Source organism: Nerophis lumbriciformis, linkage group LG17, assembly GCF_033978685.3.
Source record: "Nerophis lumbriciformis linkage group LG17, RoL_Nlum_v2.1, whole genome shotgun sequence".
Lineage (NCBI taxonomy): Eukaryota > Metazoa > Chordata > Actinopteri > Syngnathiformes > Syngnathidae > Nerophis > Nerophis lumbriciformis.
Genome location: NC_084564.2, coordinates 6269503 through 6282682, shown reverse-complemented (window position 1 = coordinate 6282682; position 13180 = coordinate 6269503).

Below are 13180 nucleotides of genomic sequence, written 5' to 3'. Positions count from 1 at the left end.
AATTTTGTGACACACGGAATTTTGGATTTTCATTTGTTGCCACTTCAAATCATCAAAATTAAATGAAATAAACATTTGAATGCATCAGTCTGTGTGCAATGAATAAATATAATGTACAAGTTACACCTTTTGAATGCAATTACTGAAATAAATCAAGTTTTTCAAAATATTCTAATTTACTGGCTTTTACCTGTAAATATAATTCACTTAACTTCACATCGCCGCATTTCCTGTCCCCTCAAACTTTCATAAATGTAACCACACATTTTTCTATTATATTTTCACTCACTTCCTGGTCTGGGTGAGCTCAAATGGACGCGATTGTACACAATTGAATGTGATTCAATGCAAATATTTGTCGTAATGATGGTAACGTTTAACGCCGTATTGTGTTTTATGCTATTTCAGTGCTTCTCAGTTATTTATAGATAACAGCACGTGCCTATGATATTGTTATAAGTACACCTCTGCAGAAGATTGTATCATTATTAATGTAACCCAGGTGGTATACCATTCCGCACCAGTACTTGAACCCTGGTCGTCCGCATGGGAGGCAAGTGTGCTGACCACCGAGCTGGTTAACTAATGTACACATGGCCCCGCCCCTTTGAACCGGCTTACGTGACACAACCGGGGTGTCCAAACTTTTTCCACCGATCAATGCATGCAGGGGCCATTTTGATATTTTTTCCTTTTCAAAACCTTTACAATATACACATTTTTGGAACCCTTTACGGCTCCCCTTGAATTCAGTCGCGGGGACCCGAAAGGGTGTCAGTCATAAAAATTAATCATATATTATTATTTTTTTTGTCAACGTTTGAATCTCTAGATCAATTTCAGAGCCATCTGTTGATAAAAAGTTGTATTTTCGTATGCTTTTTTTGTATAAGAAACCCATTTTTATGAAAAAACAAAAACAAAAAAACACCCCAAAAACAAAATATGCAATATCCTCCTCCCCACAAAAAAAATTTAATATTTGATGTGATTCATAATTCATAACAGCATTGATTTTATTTTATTATTGTTTTTTGAGCAAAGACAGTTAAAAAACAAACAAAACAAAAAACAGATTTTTTTTTTTTTACTTTCAACTTTAAATCTCGAGATCGACTTCAGATCCATCCATTGATTATGTGTTTTTTGATTTAAGGCTTTTTTGTTTTCATGGCAAAAACACAAACCATGCAATTTTTACCCCCGAAAATTTTTTCTAAGTGTAATATTAAAATAACAAAAAAACTTGTTATTAAAATAACAAAAAAAAACAGCTTTTTTTTTTACTTTCAACTTTAAATCTCGAGATCGACTTCAGATCCATCCATTGATTATGTGTTTTTTGATTTAAGGCTTTTTTGTTTTCATGGCAAAAACACAAACCATGCCATTTTTACCCCCGAAAATGTTTTCTAAGTGTAATATTAAAATAACAAAAAAAACTTGTTATTAAAATAACAAAAAAAAACCAGCTTTTTTTTTTTTTTTACTTTCAACTTTAAATCTCGAGATCGACTTCAGATCCATCCATTGATTATGTGTTTTTTGATTTAAGGCTTTTTTGTTTTCATGGCAAAAACACAAACCATGCCATTTTTACCCCCGAAAAATTTTTCTAAGTGTAATATTAAAATAACAAAAAAAACTTGTTATTAAAATAACAAAAAAAAAACAGCTTTTTTTTTTACTTTCAACTTTAAATCTCGAGATCGACTTCAGATCCATCCATTGATTATGTGTTTTTTGATTTAAGGCTTTTTTGTTTTCATGGCAAAAACACAAACCATGCAATTTTTACCCCAGAAAAAAAAATTCTAAGTGTAATATTTGATGTGAAGTCATTGGAGCTTTATATAGGACAATAGTTCATAACAACATTGATTTTGATTCATTATTATTTTTTGAGCAATGACAGTTTTAAAGAGAAAACTTTGTGTTTTTAGCGTCAACATTGGAGCTTTTTGTTGTTACATTTGCCCTGTTTGCTCTTTTATTTCACCTTTTTTATGTTGTTTTTTAATTATATTATTTTTTTAGATTTTTAGAATGTGACACGGGCCGTTAAAAAATGAGTTGCGTGCCACACTTTGGACACCCCAGCATTACACGAACATAAAAGAAAAAAATATAGATCAACTTACAACAAAGAATAATTTTATTAACATTGTTTTTTAGTCTATAATAGAGATTTAAAGTGCACCAATTTGTCTGAAATAAAAATATATATATATTTATTTAAACCATTAACATTTTTTGAAAAATTAGATACTAAAAATTCAAATACATCAATAAAAAAACTAATAATAATAAATAATGACATATTCAAAATGATGAGCAGCATTAATTCAGGACCACAATATATAAATAAAAATAAGAAAGTCAGGATTAAACTGCACCATGTTAAGCATATTACGTTACCGTGAAAGTATGAATTAGATCACTCAGTGTGATGATTATAGCATTCATTAGTGGCTGGTAGTTTCACCCTCGCCCTACTCTCACTTGTATCTCACCGCATAGTTGAAATATTTGCTAATAATGGCAGGATGTTTTCCATGTCCCGACTCACCTTGAACGCATCACGTACAAACAATGTCCATATATGGCTCTAAATTGCTGGCCCTCAGTTTAATGTCGAAATACAAACAAACAAAAAAGCAATGAAAATGTAATGAAAAAGCAGAAATGTTGATACTAATAACTGAATAATATGCTTTGTCAATCAAAACACAAAGCTAACATAATGTATTAATTATAAATCGAATTAAAATTGTTCTTGTTTATTTTGTTGACCGCTGACCGAAGAAATAACTAACTAAATATTTTCATAATGCATAAAAAAATATGTTTACTACCTTCCAAATAGATATTTTAACATAATTTGACATAAATTACACCCACACAGCCACCTCTCAACTATTTTAATCCAATATAATAATGCTGGCAGAGGCTGAGCCAATCAGTGGCCTCGATACTGAATAGCGCACTGAATGGTTTGGTCTCATCTAGTTGCCAATAATATTGAAGTATTGATATTTTAGGTATATTTTTTAGGCTGCTAGAAAAAAAAAACCTATGCTTGAAAATGTTCAATTTAGACCAGGCCTGGGCAATTATTTTGACTCGGGGGGGCCAAATTTTGAGAAAAAAAAATGTGTCTGGGGGCCGGTATATCTATTTTTAGGAACACTAATACAAAACCTCACAATAATGTCTGAATGCTAAAAACGTTATGACAGACCACCTTAAAAAAAAACGGAATGGATTTTTACTGAATGAGACACCAAGAATGTACATGAAAATAAAGAATGTGGGATTCACAATATTAACTATGAACGATAAAACACTGAATATTGACAGCATATGAACGCCACACACCCTCTCGATCGTCATATTTTACAATCAAGCCAAACGCAACAAAAATGCAACAAAGACCGCAAAATATGAACGCGGAGGATAAAACAAAAAAAACACCTACAATCTGATACATCTGATATATCACTACGCTTTAGAACTTTGTTGTAAAAATCTGCTTCCGCGTCTGTCCCTGACACCCGCATTTCAGGCTCGCTCTAAAAAACACTCTGTGGAAACACTCCGTGGAAACGCTCCCCACCCACACTGCTTGGTGCCTCGTCTCAGCTGCTGTGACTTAGATTACCATAGTAACTAGTACATCATTCAAAAGCGCAGATTCCAACCATTGAAATACTTTGTATAGTTCCAGATGTACGGTCATTTGAAAACATGACTGCACATCATAATGGCAGCTACAGTTTCCATCTTAAAGATCTAAAAAAAATTAAAGCTGCAAGCAGCATTGGTCGGGCCCGCGTATTTGGCAGGTGGTAGTTGTAAGTGTCCCAATACTTTTGTTTAGTTTTCGTCATAAGTGTCCCAATACTTTTGTGTACTTTTAGTCCGAATTGTCCCAATGCTTTTGTCTAGTGTACCTACCTTGTCAGCATACTGTGGGCACGTTGGTGCTTCCTGCTTTTAAGCAGCCATCTTAAAAAAGCAGCAGTGCAGCGGCTCTTTGAAGGGTCATAAAATCAAAACCGGAGCCGGTATCAAAACTCTTTCGTCAACTTTTAATCAGAAGGGTTTAATCTCTCTCCTGTGTTAGTTTGAAGCCGAAACAACAAACGCGCTCAGAGGAGATAATGTTTGAAGAAAGGGGACCGGTTTATACAAACATTTTGTTTTGAAGGGGGAATAGCAAACTTCCTGTTGATTTTTGCTGGGGGTTGTCAATTTATGAAATGTAGGTCTAAGTGAGACCTACATAGAGGTTTTTGTTTCATCTCTCTCCGACCTTCCCAGTGGGAGTTACAGGCAGTTTTGTCAGATTTGTCATCCGAGGAGCAGTTTTTTGTGCGTTTTATTAAAAAATTGCTGTAGAGCACAATTTTTAGATTTGGGGTTAGGTTTTTTCATTAGATCACAGTTTTAGCCAGTCCTGATGTGTGTGTTCAGTTTGGTGAGTTTTGAAGCATGTTAAGGGGGTCAAATTACAGCTCAAAGAGGCAAAAGTGACTGTTTTTAGTACTTTTTTGTCTTGAAGGGGGAATTGCCAACTTCCTGTTGATTTTAGCCCGAGAATGTACCATTATGAAAGTTAGGTCTGAGTCAGACCTACATAGAGGATTTTGTTTCATGTCTTTCCGACCTTCCTAGTGGGAGTTACAGGCAGTCTAGTTTTTTTTTTCCTAGGGGGCGCTAGAGCGCAATTTTGATTTTTGCAGTTTTTTTTTTTTATTAAAAGACAATTTTCGCAGGTCCTGATGTGTGGGTCAAATATGGTGAGTTTTGAAGCATGTTAAGTGGGTCAAATTAGTGCTCGAAGAGGCGGCGGAAAAAGAAAGAAAGAAAGAAAGAAAGAATAATAATAAAACCTTAGAATAACAATAGGTCCTTATGTCCCATTGCATAAGGACTCCCTGTGGGAGTCCTTTTGCAATGGGCCATTGCGGGCCCTAATTATTTGGTAATGTCCAGCGGGCCAGATTGAAAAGTTTAACGGGCCGCATGTGGCCCCCGGGCCTTAATTTGCCCAGGTCGGATTTAGACCAAAAGTCTGTAACACATTGGCGTTGTTAGGCCTATTTTAGGGGGGCTCAAGCCCCCTTAAAATATTCTTAAGCCCCCCTAAATAATTTGGTGTTTTTTTGTTTGTTTTTTTACAAATAAATGCCGACATATTCATTATAAAGTGGCCCAAATATGAGTTTAAATAAATAATCATATAACCTGTTATTATTCACTCAGTTTCCCCTCACTTCGTAGCGTAAGGTAGAGAGCCCCCTTCGTGCGTCGGTATCCAATCCATTCCACTTGTTCATATAGAAAATGCCCACATCACTCAAATTCCAGCCCGCATTTTCTCTGCGACCTTGCTTGCGGTCCTGCAGGTGTACGAAGCACATTATCTTCCTTTACAATGAGTGAAGCTGCACAAAACCTTGTGTGTGCAATTGTAAATCATTTATTTTTTAAGTTTTGTGTTTCTTGTAGAATCTATATAAAGTAATATACATAAGCCTATTGTTAAAATAATGAAAAAGGCATCATTAAAAATGTGTTTTATTGTATTGTTACATTAATAGCTGTTTTATTATTATAGGATGGCTTGTTAAACATTTAATAGGATTTTCAGAGGGAGGAAAAACCAAGACATTTAATATAAAATGTAAAATGAATAAATACATAAAAAGAAAAAGAAAATATATGGTTAAAAGCCATCGTCCCGCAAAGCATTTCATTTCGTCCCGTGCATTTTTTAAAAATAATAATAATAAAAGCAATGAATAATTTCTAAGTCTTTGTTAGCCGTTTGTGAAGTTTTGTGCTCGTGCGTAACCAGGCCCGGCCCTAACCAATCTGGCGCCCTAGGCAAGATTTTAGGTGGCGCCCCCCCCGCCCCCCCCCCCACATCGGCAGTGAAGTGTATATACTCACAAGAAACCGAATAGCTTTGTCTTTGACCTTTTTTTTTACTTAAAGAAAGCAAATTAACAATCAGAATAGTTAACAAGATAAAAAAAAATATGAATAAATAAATGAATGCAAAAAATAAAAAATGAATATATGAAATACAATATTTTTTACATACATATTGCTTAATTAACATTAATGATGTGCACTTTAACAACTAGGCTTACAACTATACCTAATGGGTGGAAAAGTGACTATTACCTGCAGGGCAAACATTAGCTAACCAGAAGGCAATAACAATGTAAACAAAAAACACCTGCTTAAAAGTTCTAATACAAATGTCCCTGAGGAATGTAAGGTGGGAGTACTGTAATTACCTAACGTTACATTATTATTTTCCATAACAATTTAGCCCCCTCCACAATTAACCCGACGTTAAAACAGAACTAGCTATTTATTGATTAGCAATTGCCGAATCATGTAACATTAGCTTAATGCTAAAAAGCCAGGTTACTATCACATTCTGTAACAGACAAATAATTTCATGTAGGCTAACGTTACCTACCTGCTACCTCTGTCTTTTTCTCGTTTCTCCTCCTCTTCTTTTCTCTTTTTTCTTCCCTGGGCACCTGACAGTTTTGGCCGTTTTGACATCTTGTGTTGATTTTTTGATGTGGTGACGTCCAAAAAGAGTCATGATACGGGAAGGGAGGGGGCGCACCGTGCGGGGGGATGAGGGGGGGGGGCGTAATGTTGTAACAAATAATATTTCTATTAAATAGGCTTTACTTTGCATTTTAATTAACGTGGGATTATTTTTTGTATTTAGAAATAATAATACCAACTTTTATTTTATTTATTTTTTCTCCAACATTTGTGGCACTGGCGTGGCGCCCCCTGGTGGACGGCGCCCTTAGCATTTATTTGCCTATACGGCCTATGCCACGGGCCGGCCCTGGCAGGGGCCCATACGGACCACAGCTGAAAAGCTCGCTGCCCACCACGTGTCATTTTCAGCCCCACTCGGTTTTTTTTTATTGGCTCCATCTAGTGGTACGCCAATGAATTTCTTGATTAAAGTACAGTGTTTTATTTGACTATATTCAAACACAGTGTTACTGTTCAAACCGTGTGTAATGCAACAGTGGCCAAAAATGTTGAATATTCTTGTTAAATAAAACCTCTGCCTTGTTTTTAATGAACACTTGGGCCTGCTACGCTACTGTATTTTAATGTTGGTCATTATAGTGGCACATGGAGAGCCAAGTTTTTTTTTTCTGAGGTGATACTCGGTTTGAGAAAAAGTTTGAGAACCACTGGCATATAGTAGATAAAAAATAATTATTGATAGATTATTTTATTAGATTAAGTTGCTTTGTCAAAACAAAGTTAAGGTGTGGTTTGTTGAGATAGCTTTGCATATATTTACCTACCGTATTTTCCGCACCATAAGGCGCCCTGGGTTATAAGCCGCGCCTTCAATGAACGGCATATTTCAAAACTTTGTCCACCTATAAGCCGCCCCGTGTTGTAAGCCGCATCTAACTGCGCTAAAGGGATGTCAAAAAAACAGTCAGATAGGTCAGTCAAACTTTAATAATATATTAAAACCAGCGTGATGTGGGCGCGCATGGAGTCGTATATCAACATGGACGGAGCTGCGTGAAAAAAGCCACCCGGCCTCTTCGCGTAAACTTATCTTAACCACTCGCTCATCTTTTCTTCATCCATCCCTTCGAGTTAGCTTTTATGATGACGCCGGCTGGAAAGGTCTCTTTTGGCAAGGTCTTCCTTTTGAATATCACCATGGGTGGAAGTTTCTGGCCATTAGCATGGCAAGCTAGAACCACAGTGAAGGATGACTTCTCATTCCCTGTGGTGCGAATATTCACCGTACGTGCTCCCGTTGTATCCACAGTGCGGTTCACAGGAATATCAAAAGTCAGTGGAACCTCGTCCATGTTGATAATGTTCTCTGGCCGGATCTTTTTTTCAGCTATCTTGTTTTTACAATATGCACGGAAAGTAGCCAGCTTTTCTTGAAAGTCTTTAGGCAGTTGCTGTGAAATAGTAATCCGTGTGCGGATGGAGAGATTGCGTCTTTTCATGAACCGGATCCCTGTCGCTTAGTAGGAGCCATTTTGTGGTCTTTACAGATGTAAACACACAAAGGAAATGAAACGTACGGTAATATCCGCGCGCTTTTTCTTCTTCTACGCGGGCGGGTGGTTGCTTACAGTAGAAGAAGAAGCGGTTCCTGTTCTATGGGGGCGGGTGCTTACCTTGGCGGTTGCTTGCGTAGAAGAAGAAGCACTTCCTCTTCTACGGGGAAAAAGGATGGCGGCTGTTTACCGTAGTTGCGAGACCGAAACTTTATGAAAATGAATCTTAATATTAATCCATGTATAAAGCGCACCGGGTTATAAGGCGCACTGTCAGCTTTTGAGTAAATTTGTGGTTTTTAGGTGCGGCTAATAGTGCGGAAAATACGGTACATTAGATTGTTTGTTTTTTAGCATCTTTAACGCTCTAAAGTCGATCAAAGTGGCTCCCATTCTTCAATTTTTCTGTTTGCTGCTTGCATCAAAATGTTTGAGGACAAAAAAACAAAGTTCCTCTCACTGGTTCTTCGTTGCGTTCTGCTACTTTCATCACTTTGTTTCATCACATGACATTATGACACCTTAAGCAATATGATTAAGCTCACAACCACATCCTCCATCCTGTATGTGCTTGTGATGCTAATGGACTAGGACAGTCACAATGTGACCTACTTGTGGGGGTCAGTGCACACACACACACACAGGCACACACACACACACACACACACAGGCACACACACACACACACAAGCACACACACAGGCACACACACTTTCTAGTTATTATTTGCAATGGGGACCAAGTTTTTGATCATCACTTGTGAGGACCACCCTTTCTACAGGTTGTGGAGGCATTAAAAATAATGGTGTAAAATGTCCACTGGCCAGTTAGCTCATACATGTCTTTAAATCTCTGGATTGATGAAGTAATGTGCTGATCATTCTTGGGGGAAAAAATAGTTAATATGGTTCATGGGGACTAAATTTAAATAATTTTGCATAATTCACACAAATTTGTATGTGCCTACCTAGGACCATTAAAAAAAAAAAAATTGAAATTAAATATGACATGATCCTCAGAATACAGCTGTCCTCTTATAGGAAGTTTCACCACTTAAATGTACAAACCCCGTTTCCATATGAGTTGGGAAATTGTGTTAGATGTAAATATAAACGGAATACAATGATTTGCAAATCCTTTTCAACCCATATTCAGTTGAATGCACTACAAAGACAACATATTTGATGTTCAACTCATAAACTTTATTTTTTATTTTTGCAAATAATAATTAACTTACAATTTCATGGCTGCAACACGTGCCAAAGTAGTTGTTACATGTGTTACATGGCCTTTCCTTTTAACAACACTCAGTAAACGTTTGGGAACTGAGGAGACATATTTTTTAAAGCTTCTCAAGGGGGAATTCTTTCCCATTCTTGCTTGATGTACAGCTTAAGTTGTTCAACAGTCCGGGGGTCTCCGTTGTGGTATTTTAGGCTTTTCAATGGGAGACAGGTCTGGACTACAGGCAGGCCAGTCTAGTACCCGCACTCTTTTACTATGAAGCCACGTTGATGTAACACGTGGCTTGGCATTGTCTTGCTGAAATAAGCAGGGGCGTCCATGGTAACGTTGCTTGGATGGTAACATATGTTTCTGCAAAACCTGTATGTACCTTTCAGCATTAATGGCGCCTTCACAGATGTGTAAGTTACCCATGTCTTGGGCACTAATACACCCCCATACCATCACAGATGCTGGCTTTTCAACTTTGCGCCTATAACAATCCAGATGGTTCTTTTCCTCTTTGGTCCGGAGGACACGACGTCCACAGTTTCCAAAAACAATTTGAAATGTGGACTCGTCAGACCACAGAACACTTTTCCACTTTGTATCAGTCCATCTTAGATGAGCTCAGGCCCAGCGAAGCCGACGGCGTTTCTGGGTGTTGTTGATAAACGGTTTTCGCCTTGCATAGGAGAGTTTTAACTTGCACTTACAGATGTAGCGACCAACTGTAGTTACTGACAGTGAGTTTCTGAAATGTTCCTGAGCCCATGTGGTGATATCCTTTACACACTGATGTCGCTTGTTGATGCAGTACAGCCTGAGGGATCGAAGGTCACGGGCTTAGCTGCTTACGTGCAGTGATTTCTCCAGATTCTCTGAACCCTTTGATGATATTACGGACCGTAGATGGTGAAATCCCTGAATTCCTTGCAATAGCTGGTTGAGAAAGGTTTTTCTTAAACTGTTCAACAATTTGCTCACGCATTTGTTGACAAAGTGGTGACCCTCGCCCCATCCTTGTTTGTGAATGACTGAGCATTTCATGGAATCTACTTTTACACCCAATCATGGCACCCACCTGTTCCCAATTTGCCCGTTCACCTGTGGGATGTTCCAAATAAGTGTTTGATGAGCATTCCTCAACTTTATCAGTATTTATTGCCACCTTTCCCATCTTCTTTGTCACGTGTTGCTGGCATCAAATTCTAAAGTTAATGATTATTTGCAACAAAAAAAAAAAGTTTATCAGTTTGAACATCAAATATGTTGTCTTTGTTATTCAATTGAATATGGGTTGAAAATGACTTTCAAATCATTGTATTCCGTTTATATTTACATCTAACACAATTTCCCAACTCATATGGAAACGGGGTTTGTAGCAGTTACAGTCCGGTGAGGGGGCTGCTGTGCAAATGTCTCACACTCAAACTAACCGGTAAACATGTTTTATGGGCCAAAGCTTAAAAATCACTTAGGCATCTTCAGAATGGATCTGACTATCATTTAAAAAGGTTTTTTTGTCCCCATACCGTCAGAGGTCCCCTAAAGGTGACTGTGTAGACAGAGCGGTGTCTCCATTAAGTAAGCATTGCCAGAACACACACAGCCATACCCTCTCCCTCCACGTCATGGTTCTTCATCTTCTGGGATATTTGAAGCACACACTATAGGTTTTTACAAGAAAACAGTAGAAAAAAAAAGCTTGCAGAAACACCAATAATGAAAGGGTGATCTGTGCATGAATTTCAATATATTGTGCATATTTATTTTTCAAGAGCATTTTCTAAAAAAAAAACCTGATCATATTGTGGCACTATACATCACTTAAATTATAGCATAAATATTATAATATATACTGTATCAATTAGAACTAAAACATGTGTTCCCCCAACCAGGGCCGGCCCGTGGCATAGGCCGTATAGGCAAATGCTAAGGGCGCCGTCCATCAGGGGGCGCCACGCCAGTGCCACAAATGTTGGAGAAAAAAAAAAAAAGAAAAGTTGGTACTATTATTTCTAAATACAAAAAATAATCCCACGTTAATTAAAATGCAAATTAAAGCCTATTTAATAGAAATATTATTTGTTACAACATTACGCCCCCCCCCTTCCCGTATCATGACTCTTTTTGGACGTCACCACATCAAAAAATCAACACAAGATGTCAAAACGGCCAAAACTGTCAGGTGCCCAGGGAAGAAAAAAGAGAAAAGAAGAGGAGGAGAAACGAGAAAAGACAGAGGTAGCATGAGGTAGGTAACGTTAGCCTACATGAAATTATTTGTCTGTTACAGAATGTGATAGTAACCTGGCTTTTTAGCATTAAGCTAATGTTACATGATTCGGCAATTGCTAATCAATAAATAGCTAGTTCTGTTTTAACGTCGGGTTAATATTGTGGAGGGGGCTAAATTGTTATGGAAAATAATAATGTAACGTTAGGTAATTACAGTACTCCCACCTTACATTCCTCAGGGACATTTGTATTAGATCTTTTAAGCAGGTGTTTTTTGTTTACATTGTTATTGCCTTCTGGTTAGCTAATGTTTGCCCTGCAGGTAATAGTCACTTTTCCACCCCTTTATATATTAGGTATACTTGTAAGTAAAAATGAAAAAAAGGTCAAAGACAAAGCTATTCGGTTTCTTGTGAGTATATACACTTCACTGCCGATGTGGGGGGGCGCCACCTAAAATCTTGCCTAGGGCGCCAGATTGGTTAGGGCCGGGCCTGCTTGTAGCTGAATGTTTTCTACATTTTAAGATTAGGAACCATATGTGGCACTCTGGACATCATTCGTTCATTCATTGGTATTATTTATGTTCTTAACTGGGCCACCCCCATATCTTTATAAATGACATGTCATTTGTAAAGACATGCCAGGCTGACAATAGGATAATGTAAACAACACTGCCAGAGCCGCAATGAGTTTATATATTATTGGCAGAAATAGAGGGCCCCAAAATCAAATTTTGCTTAGGGCCCCATGGAGGCTTGGGCCGGCACTGGTAACCTGGCTTTTTAGCATTAAGCTAATGTTACATGATTCGGCAATTGCTAATCAATAAATAGCTTGTCGGGTTAATATTGTGGAGGGGGCTAAATTGTTATGGAAAATAATAATGTAACGTTAGGTAATTACAGTACTCCCACCTTACATTCCTCAGGGACATTTGTATTAGATCTTTTAAGCAGGTGTTTTTTGTTTACATTGTTATTGCCTTCTGGTTAGCTAATGTTTGCCCTGCAGGTAATAGTCACTTTTCCACCCCTTTATATATTAGGTATACTTGTAAGTAAAAAAAAAAAAAAGGTCAAAGACAAAGCTATTCGGTTTCTTGTGAGTATATACACTTCACTGCCGATGTGGGGGGGGCACCTAAAATCTTGCCTAGGGCGCCAGATTGGTTAGGGCCGGGCCTGGTTACGCACGAGCACAAAACTTCACAAACGGCTAACAAAGACTTAGAAATTATTCATTGCTTTTATTATTATTATTTAAAAAAAATGCACGGGACGAAATGAAATGCTTTGCGGGACGATGGCTTTTAACCATATATTTTCTTTTTCTTTTTATGTATTTATTCATTTTACATTTTATATTAAATGTCTTGGTTTTTCCTCCCTCTGAAAATCCTATTAAATGTTTAACAAGCCATCCTATAATAATAAAACAGCTATTAATGTAACAATACAATAAAACACATTTTTAATGATGCTTTTTTCATTATTTTAACAATAGGCTTATGTATATTACTTTATATAGATTCTACAAGAAACACAAACCTTAAAAAATAAATGATTTACAATTGCACACACAAGGTTTTGTGCAGCTTCACTCATTGTAAAGGAAGA